At 36.1% G+C, this 27,906-nt stretch overlaps 1 protein-coding gene across 1 annotated transcript in view; it reads left to right on the plus strand.

Moving 5' to 3' along the window:
* The window catches only part of CCKAR (cholecystokinin A receptor), a 1,479,640-nt gene that overhangs the window by 974,448 nt on the left and 477,286 nt on the right, over positions 1–27,906 (plus strand). The gene's annotated exons all lie outside the window — the stretch shown is intronic.

Below are 27,906 nucleotides of genomic sequence, written 5' to 3' on the forward strand. Positions count from 1 at the left end.
TCAGAGAAGGTAAGAAAAAGGAAGACTCTTGATCCTTATTAGGTATTTGCAATGTCTATCTTGTTGAGGAGTAAACAAGATGAAAAACTCTCTCACAGCAACAGGTGATAACAGAACCACCAAATAAAATAGAAAACCACCAAGGCTAGTGACTCAGGATAAAACCAAGAGAAAACCTTGATTTTAGCCGCAAAAACTGTTTAATCTTTGCTTTCGTCAGAAAGACTTCATCAGAAACACTATCATTAACCAAGACATCTAATTTATACCCTCCCAATTAATTGATTGATTAAACTTACATCTTATTATTACACAACAATTGGCCCATCACCAACATGTTAAAAAGTACAAGGTATACAAATACTAATAATTGTAAAAAATAATGAACATTATTAAACATCGTAAAATATTATCCATTTAAAAACTGAAATATTACAAATGTGATGAAACACTAATAATTCACCATTAACTTTTATTTTTAATAACTTTCAAACTTTTGTTTTAAAAAAACATTTCACATTAATAAAATCATTCAGCCCCAGGGATCTATCTCCTTTAAACTCTAACTGCCATAATGCCTCTTTTTGTTCTATTTTAACTTTATAATTTCCCCCTCTAAAATCTCTGGGTACCCTTTCAAATATAGAGAATAAAAATGTGTTATTTTTGACACATTTTAACTTTGTCTAAATAACGTATTATTATGATCTTTCACTTTGATAGCATAAAGGTGTTCCTTAATTTGTTTCTTTAAACTTCTTGTGCTCATATTAATATAAAAATAATGGATAAATTCAGGTTGTTTAGCCAGGATTATTCTTATGGAGAAGATAAAAATGTTATGTTTACTATATTCACCAGTATTCCACAAGATCTTGGGACTGAGTATGTATGTGAATACTTTGTGTATATAGGAAACTTTAGTCGCAAAGAAATCTGTGTTTGTTCTACTCTCTTAGATCTGTTGTTAAAGAACATTTTTTTTGTTTTTAATAATAACATTTACAAACAGATCAAGGGAGTAGCGATGGGGTCTGCTGCTGCTCCAGTTTTTGCCAATATTGTACTCGGGTGGTGGGAACATCATATTCTCTTCCCTCTTTTTTCCTCCTACAAAATCAAATTTTATATCAGGTTTGTAGATGATTTGTTTTTTGTTATCGAAGGCAATAATGAATTTATACTGGACTTTTTAAATGAACTCAATAGTAGGTCAGAGTTTTTGCATTTTTCGTTAGGAACTCAGGGGTCATATGTTAATTTTTTGGATGTGAAAATCATTTGGAATACTGACAAAAATCAGTTTGATAGTGACATTTTTAGGAAAGAAATGTTTATAAATAATTATTTACACTACACGAGTAATCATCCTGCTTTTATTAAGTATAACATGTCTAAAGGGCAGTTTATTCGTGTCTCAAGAATAACCACTAACAACTATACTTTTAAAAATGAGATAGACTTCATTAGTCCCTTATTTCTATAAAGAGGCTACAATAAAGATGTGTTAAGTAAGGTGGCTGATGAAATTCATGGTAGAAGATTTGTTGACTTTCCACCCATTTTAGAATTTGGGTTTAAAAGTAAGAAAGACAAAGTAAACAATAAAGTGGTGGATTATAAGACATCATGTTGTATAGGCGTGTCCTTGGATAGTTATAGTATTACCTCGATTATAAATAGGAATTGGAATGTGATGCAAGGTAATATGGAACTCAGTAAAGTTTTGGGAGACAGGCTCAAATTTGTTTTTAAAATGAAGTATAGTTTGAAGAGATTATCACAAAAAGATTCCCCCTTGGTGTTTAATATGAATGTATGTTCCAGTAAGAATAAAGGAATGTATAAGTGTGGGACATGCACAGTATGTAGATTTGTGATGGAAGGACCCTACATTGATTTACCTCACCTAAATAGGACGATAGGAGTTCCAGGAGTCTTCACTTGCAAGACTGAAGTGGTAGTTTATATAAGTGTGTTTTCCTTTTGTGGTAATTTTTATATTGGTATAACCACAAGAAGTTTAGAGAAACGAATCAAGGAACACCTTTATGCTATCAAAGTGAAAGATCATAATAATGCGTTATTTAGACACAAGTTAAAATGTGTCGAAAATAAGAAGTTTTATTCTCGATACTTGAAAGGGTACCCAGAGATTTTAGAGGGGGAAATTATAAAGTTAAAATAGAACAAAACGAGACATTATGGCAGCTAGAGCTTACAGCAGACAGACCCCCGGGGCTGAATGATTTTATTAATGTGAAATTTTTTTTTTTTAAAACAAAAGTTTGAAAGTTATTAAAAATAAGAGTTAATGGTGAATTATTAGTTAGTGCTTCATCACATTAGTAATATTTCAGTTTTTCATTGGATAATATTTTACGACGTTTAATAATGTTCAGCATTATTTTTTACAATTATTAGTATTTATATACCTTGTACTTTTTAACATTGTTGGTCATGGGCCAGTTGTTGTGTAATAATAAGATGGAAGTTAATTAATCAATTAATTGGGAGGGTATAAATTAGGTGTCTTGGTTAACGATAGTGTTTCTGATGAAGTCTTTCTGACGAAAATGAAGAGTAAACAGTTTTTGCAGCTAAAATTGTGTTTTTTCTCTTGGTTTTGTCCTGAGTCACTAGCCTTGGTGGTTTTCTATTTTATTTATTGAGGACAAAGCAGACCGGACTTACTGAGTCATAACCTAAGTAGTCTGTTTTAAGGTCTGTCAGCAGATAACGAGCAGCAGTGGTTCATGGATATTCTATGCTGTTTGTACATATCCACTGCATGTCCGTACATGAAAATATTAAAGAACATGAATGACATTGCTTTTGTGCAAACAATATAGCTCAGAAGGGTATAGATTGCTCAAAACCATGCAAAAAAGAAAATACTGCAATAGGCTAGCTTGTTTGAACAGATTTGGCAGCTCTTAAGTATAAAATGAAGTGTCTCCATGTCAAAATGGGGCAGAACTCTAACTATGATCCATTCACTTCAGGTTTGATTATCAGCCTGGACACTGGAGGTGTCTGCTGTCAAGGAGGAAGACTGGAGAAATTATGCCTGATCCCCCTGCTAACTTGGAGATGAAGGTAGATGGCCAAGTTAGGAGGTGTATATCCTACTAACATTTCCCCTGTGGAGACCACAATCCTAGTGGGATCTGTCCAGTCAAATGGTTCCAAGGTTTCCTGACAGGGTAATACCACTTGTAAAAATAAATGACTACCCCATGCTGCACGCATTGCACCCCTAACACTGGAGCACCCTCATGCTGCACTCATTGTATCCCTAACACCGAAGTACCCCCATACTGCACCCATTGTATTCCTAATACTGAAGCACCCCCATGCTGCACCCAATGCACCACTAACACCAGAGCTCTTATGCAGCCTGTAGGGGATATGAGATTGCATCCCTGTCACAGGAGCACTTGTGCAGCCTGTAGGAGATATGGGATTTCATCCCTGTCACAGGAGCACTTGTGCAGCTTGTAGGGGATATGGGACTGCATCCCTGTCACAGGAGCAATTGTGCAGCCTATAGGGGATATAAGACTGCATCCCTGTCATTGGAGCACTTGTGCGGTTACCTATTACAACCGCAAAACCGCAGTTGTGCAAATACAGAAATGTCGACACATATTGAGTGAACCGCGAAAACACCGAATGTCCTGAAGTGTGAAATTTGAAATGTCAAATCGTCATAGTTGGCCCTTCTCCGGTGTATGTAAGCTTTAGTTTAGGGTTAGAAGTAGGGCTTTGTTAAGTGTATGTATGTGGATTATTTATTTTGTTTGGGTATAGCTCCTTACGTAATTGTGCAATAGTTACGGACCTTAGGGTTAGGGTGTGGGTTAAGGTAAGTGCATACATAGTAATATATGTAAGCTTTAGTTTAGGGTTAGAAGTAGGATTTTGTTAAGTGTATGTATGTGAATTATTTATTTTGTTTGGGTAGGTAGTACGTAGCAGGCGGTGGGGTTGGCCAACTATGCCGATTTGACATTTTGAATTTCGTGGTTCAGGACATTCAGTGTTTTCATGGTTCACTCAATATGTTCGACAGTTCTCTGTTCACGTATGTGAGGTTTCACAGTTATAATATAGACCACACTTGTGCAGCCTGTAGGGGATATAGGACTGCATCCCTGTCATCAGAGCACTTTTGCAGCCTGTAGGGGATATAAGACTGCACCCTTGTCACCGGGGCACTTGTGCAGCCTGTAGGGGATATAGGACTGCATCCCTGTCACCAGAGTACTTATGCAGCCTGTAGGGGATATAGGACTGCATCCCTGTCACCAGGGCACTTATGCAGCCTGTAGGGGATATAGGACTGCATCCCTGTCATCGGAGCACTTGTGCAGCCTGTAGGGGATATAAGACTTTACCCCTGTCACCGGGGCACTTGTGCAGCCTGTAGGGGATATAGGACTGCATCCCTGTCATCGGAGCACTTGTGCAGCCTGTAGGGGATATAAGACTGCACCCCTGTCACTGGGGCACTTGTGCAGCCTGTAGGGGATATATGACTACATCCCTGTCACCAGGGCACTTATGCAGCCTGTAGGTGATATAGGACTGCATAGTGAAAGGCCCCAATGGCTATCTGCATGATGGACATGCTTCAGCAGCTCTTACCTGAAATGGAATAAATGGGCAGAAGTTGCAAAAGTCAAATAGATGGTTGGCAAGCATGGAGGGGGCAAGCACATAACATAAAACAAAACTAGTTATGAGTAAGGCTTTAGACTATGTCATCTGGTATGAAGAGTGTCTTAGCAGGGTTTACATATGCTCCCTGATTTATTTCTCATGTACATAGTCACAGCCTTCAAATTTTACCTTATTATAGAAAAAAACAGACAATGTAACAATATATTTGCCCAAAATACCACAATTAATGTATAGAATATTCAAAGACTTGTGTTTATAAACAGGAAACATCAGGAAGCTATTTTTGTAGAAATACATTATTGTTTTAAAAAGCCATTACAGATATAATATTATGAAAACCACAACTTAGAGTTCATTTATGAATTAATATATTGTATAATTTATCCAGAATCCAGTGTTTCTGAATGCAGACAGATTCCATTCGCAAAACTAATTCAAGTGTTTGGCTGCACACATAACTTGTGAGCAAGAGAATGTAAGGCAGTACTAAGAAACCATATGCAAAAATACCACAACAAGTTGTTTTAATTTTTTTGACAAAAGATGATCCATATCAGATAATATGATTAAAAGGTATAGGGGAACCATGTAAATTGAATGAAGAGGTAAAAAGTTGAGATTGAGAGCTTTGTTAACTGTGTCTGAGAATCAGATTATTAGGACTATGGACATCAAAGGAAAAGAAGAAAGTGTATACAAAGAAAAGTTGCAAGAATTGGTCTTTCATTGTCAATAAGAAGTGAACATTGTTACTACTGACAAGCTAAGCATCTGAGGGTCCATTAGTGCACTAGTACAGTGCTTGCGAAGCTAAAGAGGCCCGTGTTTTGTAACGAGCACAGGAAATGGAATGCTGTCCCCAACGGCAGGAATGGAGTATATGAGAACTCCTGTCATTTCTTGGAAACATGGTCAGAGAAACAGGTAATATCAAGAGCATGATACAAAATCAAATCAACTTGCCTTAGAAATTAACATAGCTCACCACTGAAATTAAGCAAATAATGAGAAAGAGGGACTGGCTTTGGCATTTACAAAAAATATTTCAAAATGCCTATTACTACAACTTGCTTATAGACTTCAACACTGAAACAATGAATTCTGTTGAAAACAAGATACATACACTTACCTCAAAAAATAATTGTAATATTCCAGAATCCTTAAACTATTCTGGCAGAATAGTACGGTTGTGCAGGTTGAACTTACCATAACAGTAGATGTTCGAATGATCACTACTGCAGTAACCTTATCTACATGTGTTGTATCCTGCCATGGATATAACAGCTGGCCAGCTTCCAAGCTCCAGCTGAGCTGACTAAAAGACAAGTTTGGGCACAAAGCCCTTCAGAGCTTTCCTGCCAGCAGAGACAGGGAGGCTGAGCCCTAAATGGACTAGGAATAGCAAAAAATTAATGTCCACACACTGGCATAAAAAACACACCAAAAAAGAAGGGGGATGGAGGGACAGAGCAGCTACTGCAGCAGTGATCATTTAAACATTTACTGTTATGGTAAGTTCAACTTACACAACTGTACTATGTTCTTAATATTGATCATTTCTGCAGTAGCCTTAGCTATATGGGTAAATTACCATAGTTAACTATATTTGGGAGGTAGAAGGAGAAAGGTCCAGGGGCCCACCTACAGAAGGAATCCAGCTTATAGTGCTTTGTAAACGTATGCACAGAGGACCAAGCTTCTAGAAAACTTCTAGAATCCAACCCTTTCCAAAATGCCACAGAAGAAGCTATGGTCCTTGTAGAGTAGCCTTGACCCTGCCTGGAACAGATTTATCAAGGTGAGTGTAGCAAAAGGTAATAGCCTTAGATAACTATTTGGAAATAGCCTGTTTTGACACTGGTTGTCACTTTTTCTTACCTTCAAAAGAAATGAAAAATTGATCTGATCATCTGAAAAAGTTTGTTCTGTCAAGACAGTACTTGAGTTGTCTGTGGACATCCAAGGAATATCCTTTCTCCCTCATTTTTATGTTCAGGAAATAAATTGGGGAGATGAATGGTTTGACAAAGTAAAACTACCAGTCCACAAAAGTTAGAAATACAGTAAAAAGCACTTTCAAACACTACTGCTGCCTAACAGTCTTAAAATAAACATAATTTCTCCACAGAAAATAGTTTATCAGTTAGATAACACTACTTTTAAATGGTTTACCTTTAACATGTTGATGGTCAGAACGCTAAACGCACTTCCATGAACTGCGCCTTCTTAAAACCTCGAATGCCGATGTTCCAAACCGCAAAATCTTGTCCCCCCCCCCTTTTCACCCATGTTAGCACTTGTTTGTAGTTGTGGTGCAGTCAGAAATGTCAACATTTGAGGTTTTGTTGAATTTGTGAAGTTTTCACAATTCGGGTTTCATGGAAACGTTTCAGTGGTGTGGCCATTCAACTAAGTACAGTCGACATTTTAAAGATAAACCCTTTTAAACTGATAGAAGCAAGTGCTCTGTTTAAAACAACATTACAGTCTTAACACAATCCATTAAAATACAACACACCTAGCTTTAAAGTAGCTTTTCTGAAGAGGAAAGTGATAAAATATCAGTAGAAAACAAGAAAATGGAAGTTTTTTCCCCCAAGGGGAACTTAGCTGCCTAGCTAAGAAAAGCACAACCCGACCATTGATCCTCAAAAACTAAGAGAAGTGCACTCTTTGGCAGCAGTAAAGGTCAGAAGGATTTGCGCCCAGACTTGTCTGTTAGTAGGCTCAAATCAAGCTGCTTGACAGTTTGGGTGTGTGGAAGGTGCCCTGAAGCTTTGAAAGCTGGCCAGCTGTTATATCCTTGGCAGGTTATAACCCATACAGCTAAAGCTATTGCAGCAGTGATCAATATGAAGAATATCTTAAAAATCTGATAGGATCAGCAAAAGACTACTCTTCAGATAACTCACAGACACTAGCAAAAGACAATACTTAACTCTCACTCACTAACTTCTTTTAAAATTCTTTTCCTTTTAACCATCAGTATACCCAAATTGCCTCTAGGTCCCTCCAGCAGTTATGTTGTATTTATCCTGATCACAGCATAGCCTTTTAAATGAAACACTTCAATTCACCAATATTAATGTAAAAATCCATATGCAGACTACTCCTAAACTTCCCATTAACAAATCCAGCTCTGTGGTTCACAAGAATAAAGCTTTGACTGTGACTCAAATGACCTGTGTTTGGGTACTGATGCAGCCAGACAGAGGGCTAGATTGATGTACATCAAATCATTCATCTAAGAGGAAGAAACCCAGAAGGTGTGTGCTTCACTCATCTAAGAGGAAGAGACCCACAAGGGGTGTGCTTTACTAATGTAAGGGTAAGAGACCCAGAAGAGGTGTGCTTCACTCGTCTAAGAGTAAAGAGACCTAGAAAGGGTATGCTTCACTCATCTAAGGGTAAGAGACCCAGAAGGGGTGTTCTTCACTCATCTAAGGGTAAAAGACCAAGAAGGGGTGTGCACATGGGGTCACTGCCTCTGTCAATACCTGGTTGAGACTTGGGGACCAAAAGGGGGGTGTTGTTTACAAGAATGGCAGGGCACTAGCAGAGGAACAATATGCCACAGTGACCATTGCGACCAAACCCTTGGATAATACGAGCAATCACAGGAAATGAAGGTTAACCAAGCCAAGTGATCCTAGAGCAGAAAAGAAAAGTAAGACTTTTGCAGTAGAGTTAAATTTATAAAGGCCAAAAATCACCGAATAAACTGTATCCTAATGACAGACTGAAATCATATGATGACAAACAGTGTAACACTGTGGGTGGAGTTCTACAAAGTGTTGTACCATGGTCTTATAAGGTGCAGACACCCAAGGACATAACTTTCAAGAGAAACCTAGGATCTTTGTTATTAATTACTGAGAAAGAATAACAAAAACCTGTTCCAGAATTCAAGGTAAAAGAAAGATTTGAGAAAAAATAAAGTCACCTCACAGATTTGCTGAACAAACATAGTATATTTGAAGAAAGCCATAAAGTAAACGTACTTTATTAACTTATTAAAAAGTAACATTTATTTATACTAAACTGCAGTATTAAACTATAAAACAGTGTTAACAGTCAGGATAAACTATATACTAAAACATATTAAGTTAGGCCTAAACAAATTATTTTGAAAGGAGGGATTTATTATATATCAGTTTGTGATGCATATGTTGTCTAAGTGTGCATGTAGTCTGGTGTACCATGTAATGAAGAGGGCTTCATTCACAATGAATAAGCGATACATGACTTCCAGCTCTCTGTCCTCATTTTATCTACTTGAAAACTATGAATAACATACGTATTTGGAACCCTGTAAATATAGTGATGCTAAAGATGCTGATGTTGTACGGCCACATATTTAAATATATGTCACGTGATTGTGTGCTTTAGCATTATGGACCTCTCTACTCTAACATGCTACCAACTTTACACTGTTTAATTTAGTTATGCAAACTTTAAAAATGGCATTATCTTGTGCAAACAAGTCACATACTGGTGATTTTGATCCAACTAGATTGCACATTAATGGATGATATAAGTTGGTAAATTGGTAGATATAACTCTTCCTGCCTTCACCAATGTTGCAGCCATTTGCAAAATCCATTCCTTATTCTCATTCTAAGACATTTAGTCACTTTTTTATTTGTTTGTTTATTTATGTTTCCCTGCCAGGGTAGTGCAGTGATCAACATTGGCCATTTTCGGACATATCCCATTTGACATAATCAGTTAATACATAGTAAATAAACACATATAATTGTCTGCAGAATAAAAGGCGTATGCAGAAGCATACTATAAAATGTAGATATGACTAGAGAAAACAAAACAAGGAAGATGCTGCATAAATACAGGAGTTTTACAATTATACAACATAATAACCTATAATAATGTACCAAACACCTTTATATTTAAATAAAAGCAAAAAAAACCTAATGCCTGTACTGCCATCATACAGGTCCATATAAACTGAATAATCAGTTACTATTTTAACTAGTAATATGACTTATAAAAGTGTGAATAAAAAGCAAATATAATTGGTCCATACCATTCTAAAGACCCCCAAACTAGATGTGTATCACTGGGGTGGGAGAAGATTGATAAGAGTATCCATAACATAAACCCGGAGGGGGGGTTACCAAGTCTACCAGTCAAGCATATTGTATTTGGCCAAAGCATTCTTACACTGAGAAAAAAATCACTTTTAGGGTTTGTCCCTTTTTTAAGATAAAACAATCTTTAAGCTGATTATATGAATTTCAAGAGTACTTGGAGCAAATTTAATTGAATGAGAGAGGAAAACACCCATCTGAAGAGCAAGTCAGTCATTTTGCTTTCAATCAACTCACTTTTCAAGGTTACTGGGTATTAATTAACTAATAAGGAACCAGTGGGGACCCTAGAAAATGCAAAGAAACTGCAACAGCAGTTCCTTCATACAGTTTACATCTAATCAAGTATGCACCTAATCAATGCCTAAACAAATAATTTATAGAGTGATATACACCAACAGAGAGGGAAACAGTTGGAATCCCATCTCTAAATCCCAATATTAATGAGATAAGCAAAAATAAAATAACATGCAAACCCACTTAAAATGAGAAGAGGGAGAAGCGAAAGAAGAAAAAAAAAAGAAGCACATGGAGTAACATACAAAACAATCCCTCTCGTTTAAATGTCGATAAATAACAAATACTCATCTCTCAGCTCAAAAATCTGAGAAAGCCCTCAAACTACGCATGTTCAAAGATGACAGAACTGACTATCTTTGCACAAACATTTGGATGTTCATTGTTTCATGTTGTTTGTGTGGACTTTGAATTTTGAATGTCGGGTTGCAGCTAATCTTTGACCACATGAATTTGACTGTTCCAGATTGCATTGGATTCAGTAGCTGGTGGACACATTAGAAGCTTATTATGTGGTTTTTATGCACCAATTAGCTGCTTAGCCAGTCAGCAATGGATTTATTTGGTGGTAGTTTAGAGTTCTGCTATGCTGGCTTGGTCCATTTTAAAACCTGTGGTTTGCTAAAGAGATTTTTTTGTTAATTGTTGTCACTATTATAATTTGTTACTGTTTTTGCAAATTATTACAGCTTGAAACATCAGGCAAAATTGTTGTATTTGTTATGCTGCCTGCTTTATCATAAACTGAGGGAACACTGAATTGGTGTAAATTTAAATCAATATATGCTGTACCATTAAAATGAAACACTATAATTCATGACTGACAATTTAATAAAATAATAATAAATATAAGCTTTCTTGTCCAAACACTTTATCAAATATTACAAATCCATTACATATAAAATCCATTTTATATACACTCAAAATGATGTGATCAAAGTAGAAGTCATATGACTAGTGATGTAACCCTCTTGATTTTAAAACAGGTTATAAAGAGCATACCTCATTACTAACTGGGAAGATAGTGGCATTCAGTCCACGTGTCCATTCATACACCTTATATTCTGTCTTATTACATGCTGTACTAAGCCAAGAGTGTTATGGCTTGAGTGTACAACTCTCGTTCCTCATGATTCCTTACTGCTTTTGCAGACATTAAGGCCTGACATTTTGTTCTGTAACAGTAATAACAGTTTAATTACATTTTTATTCAAGTTCAGAGTCATTTGGAGTTTTATGGACACTCTTAGGTTTGATTTACTTGGAACAGTTCCATGTGACGTTAGTGGTTACTCTGTTGCAACTTGTTAGCTGATTTTTTTCCTGATGATATTTAATTTATTCAGTATTCACTTTTAAATTATTCACCATTATTGGCAATTTGTTTTAAAGGTCATAGTGTCATTTTCACCTACTTCACTTTGATCAGAAATACCCATTAGGATATGTTGGAGGGACAGGTATGTGTCTCAAATATTACCTCTTCTTCAGAACAGGCTTCCCATTCATGTGAAGCAAAGCTCATCCCCAACCATACTCAAATGTAGACTAAAAACAATACCATGCGCTGGGTCCAATGGTTGGATTCAGAAGGCAAAGGTAGAACTTCCACAAATAGAAACTCCACAATTAAAAACAGTTCAGAATCACGAACTTTGTGCAAAGACAAAAACTGCAAAAATAATAAAAGTCAAGCAGTTTATTATTCCAAGACTGTTAGCGCTTTCACCCGTAGGCTTCTTCAGACAGTACAAAAATACAATTTCATTCACAGTTTAAATACAGGAGTATCTCTGTCGATTGGTTAAAAAATAAGTCATGTGCACAAATAAAAACTTCTTAATTTAAAAACATAGGGCATCTATTAAAACAAGAAAAGCGCTAAACTTCATGACAAATTACATACATATTACTAGTAAAATATGTATGATCTAAAAACAATTCTATAATTTTATAAATGTACTCACTAACATAACAAAGTATATTACTTAAAAACACTTTATGTAGGTATAATCACTGTCCCAATGCTAGTATGACAGTTACTATTGTTAACACTCAGATCTATATGCAGGTGTAATCACTGTCCTGATACTAGTATGGCTATTACTATTATCAAAATTAAGGTCTATAGCACCTCTTCTTCCTTAAGAAGGGGGCTATATGTACCTTATCATTCAATCCGGGAGGTCTATCAGCCCTACACCTAATAATCCAATTCATCTCCCTTTCTAGGGTATAATTGATAAGATCACCACCCCTAGCATTGGGAAGGACTTCTTGTATAATACAGAATAAAAACGTATGCTGTGGGCCTGTGGACTTGACATGTCTAGCCAGTGCATTAGTATCATTACCTAACCTTATCTGATACATATGCTCTCTAATTCTCTCTTTAAAGGTCCTATTCGTTTTACCAATGTAAAACGAAGTGCAAGCAGAGCACCTAGCCAGATAAATGACATTTGAACTCATACAATTAGTATTTGTACGAAACTTAAATTCAAAATGAGTAACCGGGTGGACAAAGGACATACTAGTGTCAATGAAAACACATTGGTTACAATGTCCACATGGTTTCGTATTCGTACCCATTGTGGTACTAACACCTAGAGAAGGGTTTATGGTCTTGTTACATAACATGCTTCTTATATTAGGCTTATTTTTGTAGGTAACCATAAGTTTTGGACCTACCACTTCCCTGACTACTGCATCAAGAGTCAAAATCTCCCATCATTTCTCTAAAAAATTTTTAATCGCCCCTGCATCCTGAGTATAAAACAGTGGAGCTCTTAATACATGGGGAGTGGTCATACGACCAGAATGATCTATGTTACACGCCATAACAGGCTCAGAATAATACGGTCTTGCTACAGTAGAGCGAAGCATACTAACCTCTAACTCCATCCTGTTGAAGGTATGATCATCATATCCTCTGTTCACAAACATCCCTCTCATTCTATTGAGTTCCTCTGTATAACCTATCTCACTGGGGTTCAACCTGGCCGCCCTCATAATTTGTCCCTTCAAGACATTATGGAACACATAGGTGGGATGCATGCTCTTCCTATGAAGCAGGGCATTCCTATAGCATGGTTTCCGGTGTATACATGTATTAATAAGTCCATTAGGAAGTCTGTACAGAAGAACATCCAAAAAAGAAATAGTTTCCTCAGAATAATTCAAGGTGAATTTTAAAAAATCTGTAGACTGATTAACATCATGAAAGAACAACAACAATTCTTCCTTGGTACCAAACCAAAGGAAGAAAAGGTCATCTACAAACCTTTTATAAAAACCTATGTGTTCCTTGAAGGGACTGAGTTGAAAGAAATATTGTTCCTCCCAACAGGCCATGACAATGTTGGCGTAGCTATTGGCACAAGAAGTGCCCATAGCCACGCCATCATTCTGTAAATAAACATTGTCCCCAAACATGAAAACATTATTAGTAAGTATAGTCTCCAGAAAAAGAGCCACTAGATCAATTGGACTTACTCCGTAAATAACTTTGAAAATATAGAACTCCTAATTCATTAGGTATGATGGTGAACAAACTCACCACGTCTAAAGTAACTAGTAAGAACTCACGTAAGGGATCTACATTCTTCATATATTCATAAAGTTCTATCAAAAACTGTTTACTATCCCTTAAAATATGGGGGCTCCTATCAACCATAGGTCGTGAAAAGTGCTCAAGATAGATAGACATGGGTTCCGTCAACCAACCCTGTCCCGAGACAATAGGTCTCATAGGAGGGTGGTTCAAGGACTTATGCACTTTAGGAAGGCCCTGTATGATAGGTATCCGAGGATTCTTTACTTTCAAATACTGATATAGCTCTTCAGTGATGTCATTGTTTAAAGTTAACTCATCTAGCATATCATATACTTTAAATACCTTCTCTGAAACATCTTGCATATCAATCTGACTATAAAATGAACCTTCACTTAACAACAACCTCATACTTTCCATATAGTCAACTGAGTCCATTAAAACAATGGGGCCGCCTTTGTCGGCTGGTCTAATAACAATGTTAGGATCCATTCTCAAGGCATCCAGGGCCTGTCGTTGTGAAAAATTCAAATTCTGCCTAAATCTAGGATTCCTATTATTACTGAAATACTCATGAATATCATTCTCCACTAACCGCGAGTAAGTATCTAATAGGGGATGTAACTGGGGAATATACACACTATTAGATCTAAATCTCACCTCATGGATATTAGTATCTGTAGTACCAAAATCTAGTCTAAGTTGTATATTTCTCACAAAATACTTCAGATCTACAATAGAATCTACCAAATCCCCACGCCTAGTGGGGATGAAACTCAAGCCCTTATTCAAAACATCATATTCATATTGACTTAATGCCCTACTGGTTAGATTGATCACTAACGAGCTACGGTCCTCTCCCACATTTTCTTGAGGGTAGGACCTACAATCTCGTTGCCTGACACTTTCCTTTTGTGCCGTCCCCTGCTCATTGACCTCTCTCTCCCTAACCGCTGACTCTGCGCTATAGGGAAAGGGTTAAAAGCAGTCTCAGTTGTATTATTTGGTATAAAAGTACTATTGACTGCTAAAGTCTTTTTCCTTACTACCATATCAGTTGCTCGAGCGTGTCCCACATTACTGGGAGAATGTACCACTGTACTCTCATCATTGTTAGTTACAGAACTAGCTGCAACTACAGGTATATCCTTTAAGGAATCTGATAGCTCCATAGCACTGTTTGAAGCATTAACAACTGAAGTAACAGTAGCAATTGGCTCATTATTGATAATTCTGCCCTGTGAGGTGAATTCACCTGTATGTCTATTCATAACATTCACTGTTCTATTAAGAGAAGGAGCAACACTGTTCACACCCGCTTCTTGCCCATGTCCAGTTGGTCTCGGCCAAGTGAACACATGGTTATTACTAAAATCCCTTAAATCCCTCAGGATTTTACCCTTCTTCTGTTCTAGTAATCGTTTTTCAAACAGGGATACATTGTCAATAACATTGTCTAATAACATATCAACAGTTTCATCTACATTTCTAGCCTTAATGCTACTATACAGTTCATTAACAGTTCTTTGTAAAGTCTCTTCCTCTGGTTTATGAAAGTCTATAAGCAGTCTCATGTAATTATTGCTCAACTCTAAGTGGAGCTGTTGCCACTTATATAATAACTCAGGAAATGCATTACCTGAGGTGGACATTTTTAAAATGCGTAGCCCACGTGGAATTATCTTTTTCGCCAAGCACGCTTCAAAGTGCTGGCGTTGTAATTGTAATCTTTTCAGTTTAATAAACTCTTTCTCCAGCTTTTGCAAATCCTCAGAAATAGAAATCATAGTTCCAGCATTCGTATTCTCATTGTCTTCTCCCAAACGCGGCTCGTACAAGAGCAACATGTTGGTTGTTCCTCTCACACAAGCATGAAAGCGATCCGCTTTCTGATTGGTCTGCTCACCCATCCTCGGTACGAATGGTAATTCTATGTTATTGCCAGTCAACTCAGCCATTCTCCTCACTTGGTGTAAAGTTCCGAAGTAAATATACAAAAAGCAAATGAAGCACACACCAAGACAACGGAGCTGGGACCCAGCTATAGCAATGGATAAAAAACTAATGACGACTAAAAACAATACCATGCGCTGGGTCCAATGGTTGGATTCAGAAGGTAAAGGTAGAACTTCCACAAATAGAAGCTCCACAATTAAAAACAGTTCAGAATCACAAACTTTGTGCAAAGATAAAAACTGCAAAAATAATAAAAGTCAAGCAGTTTATTATTCCAAGACTGTTAGCGCTTTCACCCGTAGGCTTCTTCAGACAGTACAAAAATACAATTTCATTCACAGTTTAAATACAGGAGTATCTCTGTCGATTGGTTAAAAAATAAGTCATGTGCACAAATAAAAACTTCTTAATTTAAAAACATAGGGCATCTATTAAAACAAGGTGTAGGGCTGATAGACCTCCCGGATTGAATGATAAGGTACATATAGCCCCCTTCTTAAGGAAGAAGAGGTGCTATAGACCTTAATTTTGATAATAGTAATAGCCATACTAGTATCAGGACAGTGATTACACCTGCATATAGATCTGAGTGTTAACAATAGTAACTGTCATACTAGCATTGGGACAGTGATTATACCTACATAAAGTGTTTTTAAGTAATATACTTTGTTATGTTAGTGAGTACATTTATAAAATTATAGAATTGTTTTTAGATCATATATATTTTACTAGTAATATGTATGTAATTTGTCATGAAGTTTAGCGCTTTTCTTGTTTTAATAGATGCCCTATGTTTTTAAATTAAGAAGTTTTTATTTGTGCACATGACTTATTTTTTAACCAATCGACAGAGATACTCCTGTATTTAAACTGTGAATGAAATTGTATTTTTGTACTGTCTGAAGAAGCCTACGGGTGAAAGCGCTAACAGTCTTGGAATAATAAACTGCTTGACTTTTATTATTTTTGCAGTTTTTGTCTTTGCACAAAGTTCGTGATTCTGAACTGTTTTTAATTGTGGAGTTTCTATTTGTGGAAGTTCTACCTTTACCTTCTGAATCCAACCATTGGACCCAGCGCATGGTATTGTTTTTAGTCGTCATTAGTTTTTTATCCATTGCTATAGCTGGGTCCCAGCTCCGTTGTCTTGGTGTGTGCTTCGTTTGCTTTTTGTATACTCAAATGCAAATTGGACCAATGGATGGGGAAATCCCAGATTTACCCCTGGTATGGCACCAATGTCCCAAATGGACAGAGGCAGCCTGTGATCACTTGATGTGTACAAGCCTATGTTGTAAACATAACATTTTGGGGGACGTTGACACATCAGCAATATTTGGATATATTTGAAGTAAGTTTGGCTAGACTTAAAATGGCTCTTGGGCTGATACCCTAGAAACTACCTTTAAGCCTATTGTGAATTAAGTGCTAAGGAAATAAACACTATAATAAATCTGAAGTTGAAATTGATTATATTTATCTGCAATCTGCTCAGCCATATAAGCCATACATCGCACATCCACATTTCCTCCTTAAAACAAGGGACTACAGAAGTACCCAGGATCTGTGAAACTACTATTAACATTGGTGGATTAGCAACAAAAATGTTAGTTACTTCTTTGGTACTTGGATAAAGAGCATAATAGGAGTTATGCACTACAGTAACTGTGTCTTTTAAATATGTTCTAGACAAATTGAGCTAATATTCTTCAACTGAAAATGCATAGGTAGAGATTGGACACAGTATACTTTCAGCCATTGCCTTTCTTAAGTATCCTGATAAACTGCAGATGATAAGGTGAGATTAAATATGTCAGACATTTCCTCAATATGTTTTAATGAAAAACATTGTCGAATAGCTTTTGAAGAGATAAAATATGTCTGACATTTCCTCAATATGCTTTAATGAAAAACATTGTTGAATAGCTTTTGAACAATGCTGCCAAGAAAATATACAATTTTCCAAATACAGTTAAATATGTTTTGCTGTATTTCATAAAACATTTTGGTAAATGTATTAACTTTCCTTAAAAAAGATGAGGCATATGAAATACCCACTAAGCAATACCCAGTACCAAGGGATATTGACTTGGGAAATGTATGTTGTCAATCCCATACCACAGTGATGCTGTCAAAAAGCCTTCTGATGGGTTATAAGCTGCCTAAATATCAGTCATGAAAAATAAAAATGTAATTCCAATTATTAAAATCATCATCTAAGATTCCCAAGCAAAGTTTATTTCCCTAGGCCCCTCAGCTTCTGCCTTCCAGTGAGGATAAAAGCAATAAAACACTGCAAGGAATAAAAAGAATAGCTTAAAGAACAATGACTTTAATTAAAACGAACAATAAAAACACAACTCTCTTCAATCAATTTATTAATGTCTTCCAGTTACAATTCAGGTTCAGCTGAAAAGAAGTAAACATATTGATGATGACATGGGAAGCTCAAGAAACGAGGACAGACTGGGATTTTGGATGCAGATCCTTAAGGAGCATAACAATAAACATACATAATATTATGTTCGTAAAGTAGCAAAAAGTATTCTAGGAACTAAGTCAACACTGGAATGGAGAAAGGAGATTCTACTGAGAGGGATGACTGGAATTAGGGATACAGACAATATACAAGAGAGGGCTGGAAGAAATCTGGCAAAGGAACCAATGTATTGGAAGTAAATAAATAGAGAGAGAAAGGTAATAGAATGGGAAGATTCCAAGAATTTATTTGAACTGCAGGCAAGATATTGCCTTCCCTATCAATGACTGATATAAGAGTATAGGCAAAGAGAAAAAAATAGGGGGATCCTAAGCAAAAGACCAGCACTGGTACAGTTTTTAGTAGTATCTAGAACAGAAGCTGCTGTTAGAAAAGGAATAATTAGTACAGCATACAAAATATTGCATGACAACTATAAAAGTAAATCAGGGAAAGTTAGGAAGAGAGAGTGGATAAGCAACTCACAAAGAAAAAAAGTAGGAGGATATATGTATGTCTCCCAAATATGCAACAAAGTCTACAAGATTCAGGATCTTGGTTTGGAAGTGTTTACATAGGTATTTTTATACCGTAAGTAGACTCCAAAGAATTGTTCCTCTGGTAGACAGCAAATGCTGGAGGTGTGATGGGAAAGAAAGAGGTAAGTGAAACATATTTTCTGTGAGTGTAATGAGTTGGCAGACATTAAAGATTCCCTGCAGACTGTTCTGTTAGAGACACTGGGTGTGAAGATTATCATAAATAAGGAAATGAATTTTTGAGCTATGTTATAGAATCAAAATTGCCTAGACATAGTAAGGCCTTCCATCTAATTATGGTGGCTGCCAAAAAAGCAATTACTAGAGAATGGAAATCAAAGTCTAAACCAGAAGTACTGAATGCAGTAACAGAGATAAAACAACTGGAAGTGTGATCTTTAGAAAAAGGGAGGTGCAAATTACATTAAAAATGGGAAATGTGGGAATAATATATGCAAAGAAGGAGAGAGGTTTAAAAGAAGGCACGATTTGAATAAGCTATGTAACGTCTGACTGACAATGACTGGATAGATTATAAGTGATGTATAATGTTTGGAACTAAAATTATGTTAATATGTTTTGTTTTCATTTATATTAATGCATGATTGCCTGTGTAAAGACTAGTAGAGATGGGTGAAGGCTGCCAGCCTAGCCAGACAGAATTGTGCAGATAATTTTATCATTTCTAAATATAAATGTTGAACTTAAAACAATGTGGCAACATTGTCATCTGCTGTAAAGAAAGCTAAGTCAAGCATTTCTTGTTCGTCCTTTGAAATTAAAATTATTTCATCACTGCCTTTGATGTTTTACAAGTTGGCTCCAGTCTGGCTAGATGAAGGCTTCCTGCCTATTGTTTTAAGGCTAAAGTTAATTACTAGAATTATTTACATGTGGAATGTCCTTTATTGCTCTAAAGAATGTAAATGCAGTTTCTGTCAGCCTGGGAACTCCAGGAAAGTGTAAAAGAGATGATGCAATATTTATCAGAACTGCAATAGCAATTTAAACAGTAGCAATCAGAGATTATTAAGCATTTTTGTCTTGACATCCAACTCACAGCACTGCTTCTTGCTCACATGTAAGTTATTTTAGAAGTGTGTTTTCTTGTAGATAGCTAGAAGCTATAAAGTTTAGACTAAGAGTTTTTCTGTGATGTCAGAACTGTACTACTGATTTATTTTAAGTATGTCTGTGTGATCTCTGAACTTTTGACTAGCACTGTATAGTAGAAAGTATTGTCTTGTGGTTTTAATTATTTATTATTAAATATTTTAAAACCCTTTTAATTGTGGCTGGTTTGTGTAGAGATAATCTAAGCTCTTAAGAGTACTTGTATGCCTTTGGTAACATTGTACAAAGCCACTCCTATAGCTTTAGCCCTGGCCTATACTACCAATTGGATAATAATATTGCACAGTAATAATAATTGGACACCCTTTTAAGGGCCTTTGAGTAGTTAAGTATTACCTGGGTGGTAGCAAGTGGTACTACCATATAGTCTGGGTAAAAGGGGCGCAGCTGGAGTACCTGTGCCAGCCTTCCCCAGAAGTGTCTGTGTGGTTATATAAAATCTTATCTCAAAGTGTGTGTGTGTGTGTGTGTGTGTGTGTGTGTGTGTGTGTGTCAGCTACTTGGGCAAGGACAGAAAGCACTGGTTGGACAGAGAGGCTGCTGGAGATTATATGAGATGCCCTCTCTGGTGTTAGTGGTGAGGATTGAGGCTCCTTGATTGCTGGGCCAGGGTGCGGGCATCACAGCCTGTGCCATACCTGATAATTTAATAAAGATATTTGTCCCAATCCCCTTCAATAAATACACTTCACACCAAATGATGTCTGATGACCCTTATTAAACTTCCACAAACATAACTTCATTAATCAATATTATTTATTAATCACAGCATAAACATCCGTATAACAGTTAACTAAGGCAGCGTGACCTCTCTCACCCTAACCCAATAAGCAGCATCCTTACCTCTGCTCACTTATTGTACTCAGGAAGTAGTGTCCCATTGCTCACTTCCTTTTACCACTTATTGAATTAAGCATCCAACGAAATAAGCAGCATCCTTACCTCCACTCACTTATTTTACTTATGAAGCAGCATCCAACTGCTCACTCTCCTTCCCAATGCATTGAAATGAATATCCAACACCAGAGGGGGAACAGAAGAGTGCAAGCCTTCCCCTATTCTCCGCCCTACCCAAACTTATAAAATAACCACAATCCCCCACTGTTCCACAACAAAGGGAGGGAGACTGGGTAGCAAGTTCATGTCAAAACGTGATTCCTTACCCAGTTATACTTGCATAAGACCCATAAAACCCCTCTCTGCCCTTACTTCATTTCCTCCCAATCCTCCTGCATTCCCATTTAACCCTTTCATCCCCCACTACCCTACTTCCCCTACCCTCTTAATTCACACTACATCTTCTAACTTTCCCGCCCTTGAAGATGTCCCTGGACAAATTGGTTTGTTACCAAACCTCATGTCTTGTTTTAAAAAAAGATGTAAACATATCATACTGCAAAATAAAATGGTTTCTTTGTATCCTAACAGTTGTTTAGGAAATTTGACACCTCTTCCATCGAAGCAAACCTGTTCTAAAATGATTGCTTATAAAAATATAAACTTGATTATTATGTTTCTCAATAAAAACAGAAACGTAATGGGCTTACCGTATTTCTGTTTGTAATATCTCTTAAATGTTCTTTCATGCTGCATTTAAAACTTCGGTTAGTCTCCTCAGTTTGAAAGAAAGGGGTAGTGCATTTCATTGCATACTCTACACCCTCTGTTTGACATGAACACTATCTTCCCACATCATTTTTTACCATTGATATGTGTAAAGAATGAAACTACTTTCAAACACATAAAGGATAAAGGATGAATTATTTAACTCAGTATATTAGCAAAGTTATGAGCAGATATAGCCATCCATATATAGAAATAATAAATTAGTAACAGATGCAGAGTGATAAGTCTCTATTAACGGATGATCTATATCCACCTTAAACACAGGAGCCAGTAGAAAGTATTCCCAAGTAGGGGCAAGTGCTCCCTCTTACAGAAACCATGAATAACTGAGAAGAGGTAAAGTATTTATTCAGAATACCTATCAAAAGAACAAATGCTATAACTTTGAGTAGTATTACAATTTACCTACATTGTTGAATTTTCATTCCAAATGTTTAACTCTCAAAATATTCTATAAAATATAAAAAACAAGCTAGAATATAATTATAGAATTAGTTTTTCAGGGGGATTGTACACCATGCCCCCTCATTGTGAAGGGGTGCATCCCTGAAGTGGCTTGTATTAAACATTTCTATTCTTCAGTTTTACTGCCTTAGACACTAAAGGGATTCAATATAGCATGACCTTTAAATCAATATATTTACTATTACAGGATATGGTTAGAAACCCTGTGTGAAGGGGAAATCCTATTATCCTATAAACAGAATAAAACAATTTTGCATTATATAAACATGCTGTTTTAGTTTCATTTCTCACTTTAGCTTATGCAGTTTTATGACATGTAGTAAGAAAATAAATGGGGAAGTCCACAGCACATAGTGCCGGCTACAGACAGAAACACAAAAAAGCATCATGCTAGGGGGAGCTCTAAGCACCCTTATAACCCTACATTTTTAAATACACTAACTCTGATATTATGCAATACTTCCACAGTCTTAATGCCTATGTTTTGACTAAAAATGGGATTAGTTTAAAATATGATGACTATTACTTTTGTGACTGAACTCCATTGTTACCATATCCAGGTATCCGGCTAATTATGTGACATTTCTCAGCTCACCATAATGCTGTAAAATGTCCTTTATTTGTATTCACAACACACAAGTTAACAGCTGAGTTTTTAAATCAAAATCAATATTGTATTGCAGATTGATTTAAAAATTGTATGTGTAATCCATTGTGTTTTTTTAGATATAGGCTTTAAAAATGTGTTCAAGGCATTGTTCTGCTATAAACAAAATGTGGGAGATGAAGAGAAAAAAGTGATAAGGGGCCCCCTGAATCTATTTCATACACATCCTACAATCATTAAATATAGAAACCCCTTTAATGGAAACCAACATATTGAAACCACAGATAATGAAAATGCCTCAATTAAAATATTTTGTACCCCCATATAGGGAGATTTGCTCTGAAACACCCATTTATTAAAATATACTTACTCTATGTTAGCAGAGTCCTAAAATGAAATAAAAATGTTTCTGCATAACAGTTGCAGTACTGTATCAAGAAAAGAAAAGATAAGCACAGCAAATACAGAACAAAATGTACACAAAAAATTTGAGGAAACTACAAAATAAGCAGCAATGCTTGACAAGGCTGACATTTCAGGGAAATAGTAGACTGCTTTGACAGCCAGTCCAATGCTGTCCATTATTTACTAGCAGCACCCAACCTGCAGGGGAATACTGTGCTTAAAAATGATGTTATGTTTTGACTTTGTTTTATTCTTAGCATTTTGTTATATTTTAATGTAAAACAAAATTTTTGCCAACTGTTTGAAAGCTGAAATAGAATATATTGTTGGTGGAAGTATTTTATATTTAAAATATACAACTCTGCAACAAAAGAACATATAATTTAGCTTACCTAACCCACGTGCATGCGTGCATGTAAACACACACACTTATACACACACACACTTATACACACACAAAAACACACTCCAACACAAGGAGGCAATGCAGACTTTCCAGCAAAGTTTCAGCTAAGAAATGAACTGGAAAATCAAGTACTGTGAGGCAGGAATGCTAACTTCTGCACCACCCTTGACCACTTTAGTATCCACAAAGAGCAACTTTACAGATTTCTTTCCATGGATTAAATACATTCGACTTCCTGAAAGCTGATGAGCAGAAGGGATGAAAAAATGTCCAAAATACAAGCGGGAAAAATCTGTTTTAGCTTTTTTTTCCCCCTGCCCCCTGATGAGGTGAGGAAACTCCACTACCCCTGAACTTATATGTACCAACTCCATGGTTGTACCAACTTGAAGAAGGCAAACTCTCCTAAAACAAGTGAATCATTGTCGGTGCACATGCAGCAGCAGCAATGGTTTTCTATAGAAAACCACGTTCAGTATTCCAGTGCGCGCACACAGTACCAGCAATGGGTTCCTGTGGAAAACCACATTCAGTATTATGCCTTTCATAATTTTTTTTTTCTTTGTGCTACTGACACTCAAGCAGTTTCACTTCAAGCAACTGTAGGGGAGTCCTTAAATATACAGTTCTACATAGCTAACTTTGTTCTTTCCCCAGAGAAGACATTGTCTACTAGAATCAACCTGGCTGGTATGATATTCAAGCTCTCTAGTGATGAAATTGAGTTAGAAATGAAGCAAAATAAGGCCAAAGATCTTATAATGTTTAGCTACAGACATCAGGTATCTGACTGAGCATGAAAGGAGTAGTTTCTTCATTCTGGTTATACACACTTCTCATTTAGCTAAAATGTATTAACCCCTCTCAAGATGAAATGTATGGTCATATTGAATGGTATGTATGTATGCATGCAAGGTGAAAGAAAGGTACTGTAAAATGTAGCTGACATATTACAGTCCGTATGTTTTTGGAACCATTCCATATTCATACCACTCTTCCCTTTTAATATTTTAGCATTGGTATAAATGTTTTATTTATCTGATGAATGCATAGACCCCTTGAGAGTATTATAGGTGTCCCTTTTGCAGGCAAAGACAGATATTTAGTTATTTGTATTTATTAATTTTGCAGTGTTAACTAGTTAGACATGCTGGTGATTTTCTGACCTCATTCAAAACGTTATTGAATAAATAATTTATCTGATTTACTTGTTTGTATTTGGTAATATGAGTGGGAGCACTGATCCAAATGGCTCTTTTTCAGATTCAGCCCAGGATTAGACATAATGTCATAATAAACTAATGTAGGTGAAATATCAGAAAAGAAAATACATCAACATAACATCTTGTTAGAACAATATGTGCATTATATACAACTTTAAACTAAAGAAAACAGGTAAAATAAATATCAACAGTAAGGCATAACTTTATAATTTCAAATATAATATTGTCATTACTATAATACATACATGAATGCTGTTGTTAGGTTGTGTCATAAAGAAGAGAAAAGCAGAAGAAGCAGGAAAGGCCCTGTGAGTGAATTATGTTACAAACTTTGGAATTTGCAGTCTTTAACAAATACGTTTTTTTTAGTTTGTTTCAGAAATATGGAAGGACCTATTAGTTTTCAAGTGGTAGAGGGTGATTTCTGATACTTAGGGCTAGACAGAAATATTATGATTAATGCAAGCAAGTTTATTATAAGGGATATGAAAGGATGAAACCTTTAGACAGAGAGATCTAAGGTTGTATTCAAAGTGACAAACTGAAAGTCTGCCTGTGAAAAAAAAATCAACGGATGTAATTTAAGCTGTTTATAAATAAAGGAGCACATAGGTATGCTCTCTGCATGACAGAAAGCCATTTGGCTTTTGTGAGAAATCAGACAATGGTGACTGCAATGACAGGCAAGAGTAACAAACTAAAATATTTTGTTAGACTTTAAGTATAGGGAAAAGCCTTCCTTCTGTGAAGCATCACCAATGAGATTCAAGCTGTGAAAGTAATATTCATTGTCCCAATAGCTGCTCTACATTCTGCAGTCAAGAAGTGAGAAACCTCCCAAGGCCAGGAGAATCATTTCAGTTTTGATTTATTCATTTTGACAAAATGTTGAAAGTTTAAAGTCTGCAGATGCTTGAATGTATAAGTGCATTGTGATCATGATAATACTGGAGTCAATGCATTGAATTTCACAGTTTTTAGGAGAATGGCAAGCTTTATCTTGATCCCAAATATGTGTATTTTTATTTATTAATTTTATTTATTTATGTAGCTAGTTAATTAGCTAGTTTTGGTGGTTAAGACTAAGATGCATGTGGTTAAGCGAGTTATTAAACAGTCTTGTGCTATTTCAGAAGTGTTTTAATTGTTGTAGCAGAGGACTCTGATCTATAACTAAATGTCATCATCACATAAAATTATTGGAAGGGTAGGGGTATCTGTGGGAAGTCTAATAATAATTACAGAGAAAAATAAAGGAGAAAGTACTGAGCCTTGAGGAACCCCTCTTAATAGCGGTTCTTGGACTGAAAGGGTAGATCCTATAACTGGCAATTTCTGTTAGAAGAAACATTTTAAAACCAGCCTGCTGTTTTGTCATTAACATTTATGGCTGTAAGGGGTGTGAAGACCAGGTTGTGGTTCATCAGATCAATGGTAAGGCAAACAAATACAGCACCAAAAATGTTTCCTTTATACTTATTAGTTAAGAAATCATCAGAAAGAGTCAAGATGGCAGTTTTAGTGTTTTATTTTTAATTCCAGAAACTATGCTGGTGTCTGGAAAGGAGATTGCATTGCTGAATATAACTGACAGTTTACAACAGGCTAGTTGCTTTAGCAGTAGGTCCTGCTATGCAACACAATTTAAAAGCAATGATTAAAAGTTACAGCCAATCAAAACATGTAAATTAAGCTTGGAGCAAATAAAATGTAAGCAGAATGGGGATTGCAATGAGATTCGCCACTTATTATATTTTTTTATTATTTTAGGGAAACATAGTAAATGAAAGTGAAAATGTCAGATTGTTAATACAGTGAAAACACTGCAGTATAAATGCAACAAACCACACTGGTACATAGAGTTTAAAAGATGTCATTCAGATTGACAGGGTTTTGTACAATAGAAGACAAAAGTATATTTCACATGATGCTGATTTAGAATGTTTGCTGTTCAATGTAGAAAGAAATCAGACTTGGTGATATATAAAGAATACTTCTATACCATATATTTATCAGGAACTTAAACCTTGACACTACTAGCTTCCTTTATATTTTTAGGGAGAGAGTTCCGTAGTGTTACTGTTCTATGATGAAAATACCTGCTCTTAACTGATTTAACATCTGTGAGGCTCACCTAAGATTGTTATTCCTGCTATTGATTATATGTCCCAAAATGAACACCAAGAGAGACTACTAATGCTGAATTTCTTAGTGATTTATTTATTTGTCTTTGTTTACTGGGAAAGTCCATCTGGGTAATACGCATTTTCAGCACAAAACAATCAAGTCATCGGTTGTAGTATACACAATTGAACATTCACATCAGCGAACCTCCATTCGTCAAGATGACAAGAGCGAACGTTCACTTAAGCTAATGCTCACATCAGCAGCTTTCAAAAACAGGGAATGTAAGTAGTTGGCCAGTATCAGGAAATTTTCCTTTTTCGCCTCTGTAGTGCAATCTTGGTGTTGGTATATATAGGTAGGGAGTGTGGGGGGCACAGCACACCAACTTGGTGGGTTTGACATACTGCGGTGTGTGTGATGGTCATGATGTTGGCCAACTACTTACCTTCCCTATTTTTGAAATTTGCTGATGTGAACATTTGCTTAAGTGAACATTCACTCTTGTTGTCTCAATGAGTGGAGGTTTGCTCATCATGTGAATATTTGATTATGTGAACTAGACCCAAGTCATCTCTTAAAAGCCTATAGCCAACTAAGTACAGGGAAACAGTCTCCAATCTCTCTCTCTCTCTCTCTCTCTCTTTATAACTGAAGTTTTTCAGTCTTCTCACGTGCCTAGTGATCATCTTCTGAATTCTCTCAAGTCTATTTATTTGGCAAGTGTTATATCAACAAAGGCCCACTGCATCCCATAATAGACCTACAGTAGAGGCAAAAAGCAGAATCAAGATTTATTTCTCTCTATTACTGACACTTCCTTTAAAAGGCCATAACACTTTGTCACCATTGTCTTGATATGATCATCAATGCCAAAGCATCATCCACTATGTATCTTAAATTTCTCACAGAACTTACTAAGGTCAGAATATAATTATTCAGAGTATAAGGATAATGTTTATTTCCACAACCAAAATGTATCACACTGTGTTTCTTGGCATTAAATTGCATCCCATTTCTGGTGATTGACTGAAATAAAATGCCTAAATAATTTTAAAATTTATTATGATCAGACACATTTGTAACTATACCTCATCACCACCACCACCTTAGTGACATTTGTGAATTTACTTATCCAGGTATCACATACTGGGAACTCAGGCATCAGTAGTCTGAACAACATGGTACCAAGAATAGATCCATGTGGGACACCAAATTAAATATTTCTTATTTTTGAAAAGTAATGCCTTATTCTCACTCTAAATTTCCTTCCTGATATCCAGTTGGAATCACTCTTG

The sequence above is a fragment of the Protopterus annectens genome, chromosome 2.part1 (genome assembly GCF_019279795.1).
Source record: "Protopterus annectens isolate FY-2018-M chromosome 2.part1, PAN1.0, whole genome shotgun sequence".
Taxonomy (NCBI): domain Eukaryota; kingdom Metazoa; phylum Chordata; order Ceratodontiformes; family Protopteridae; genus Protopterus; species Protopterus annectens.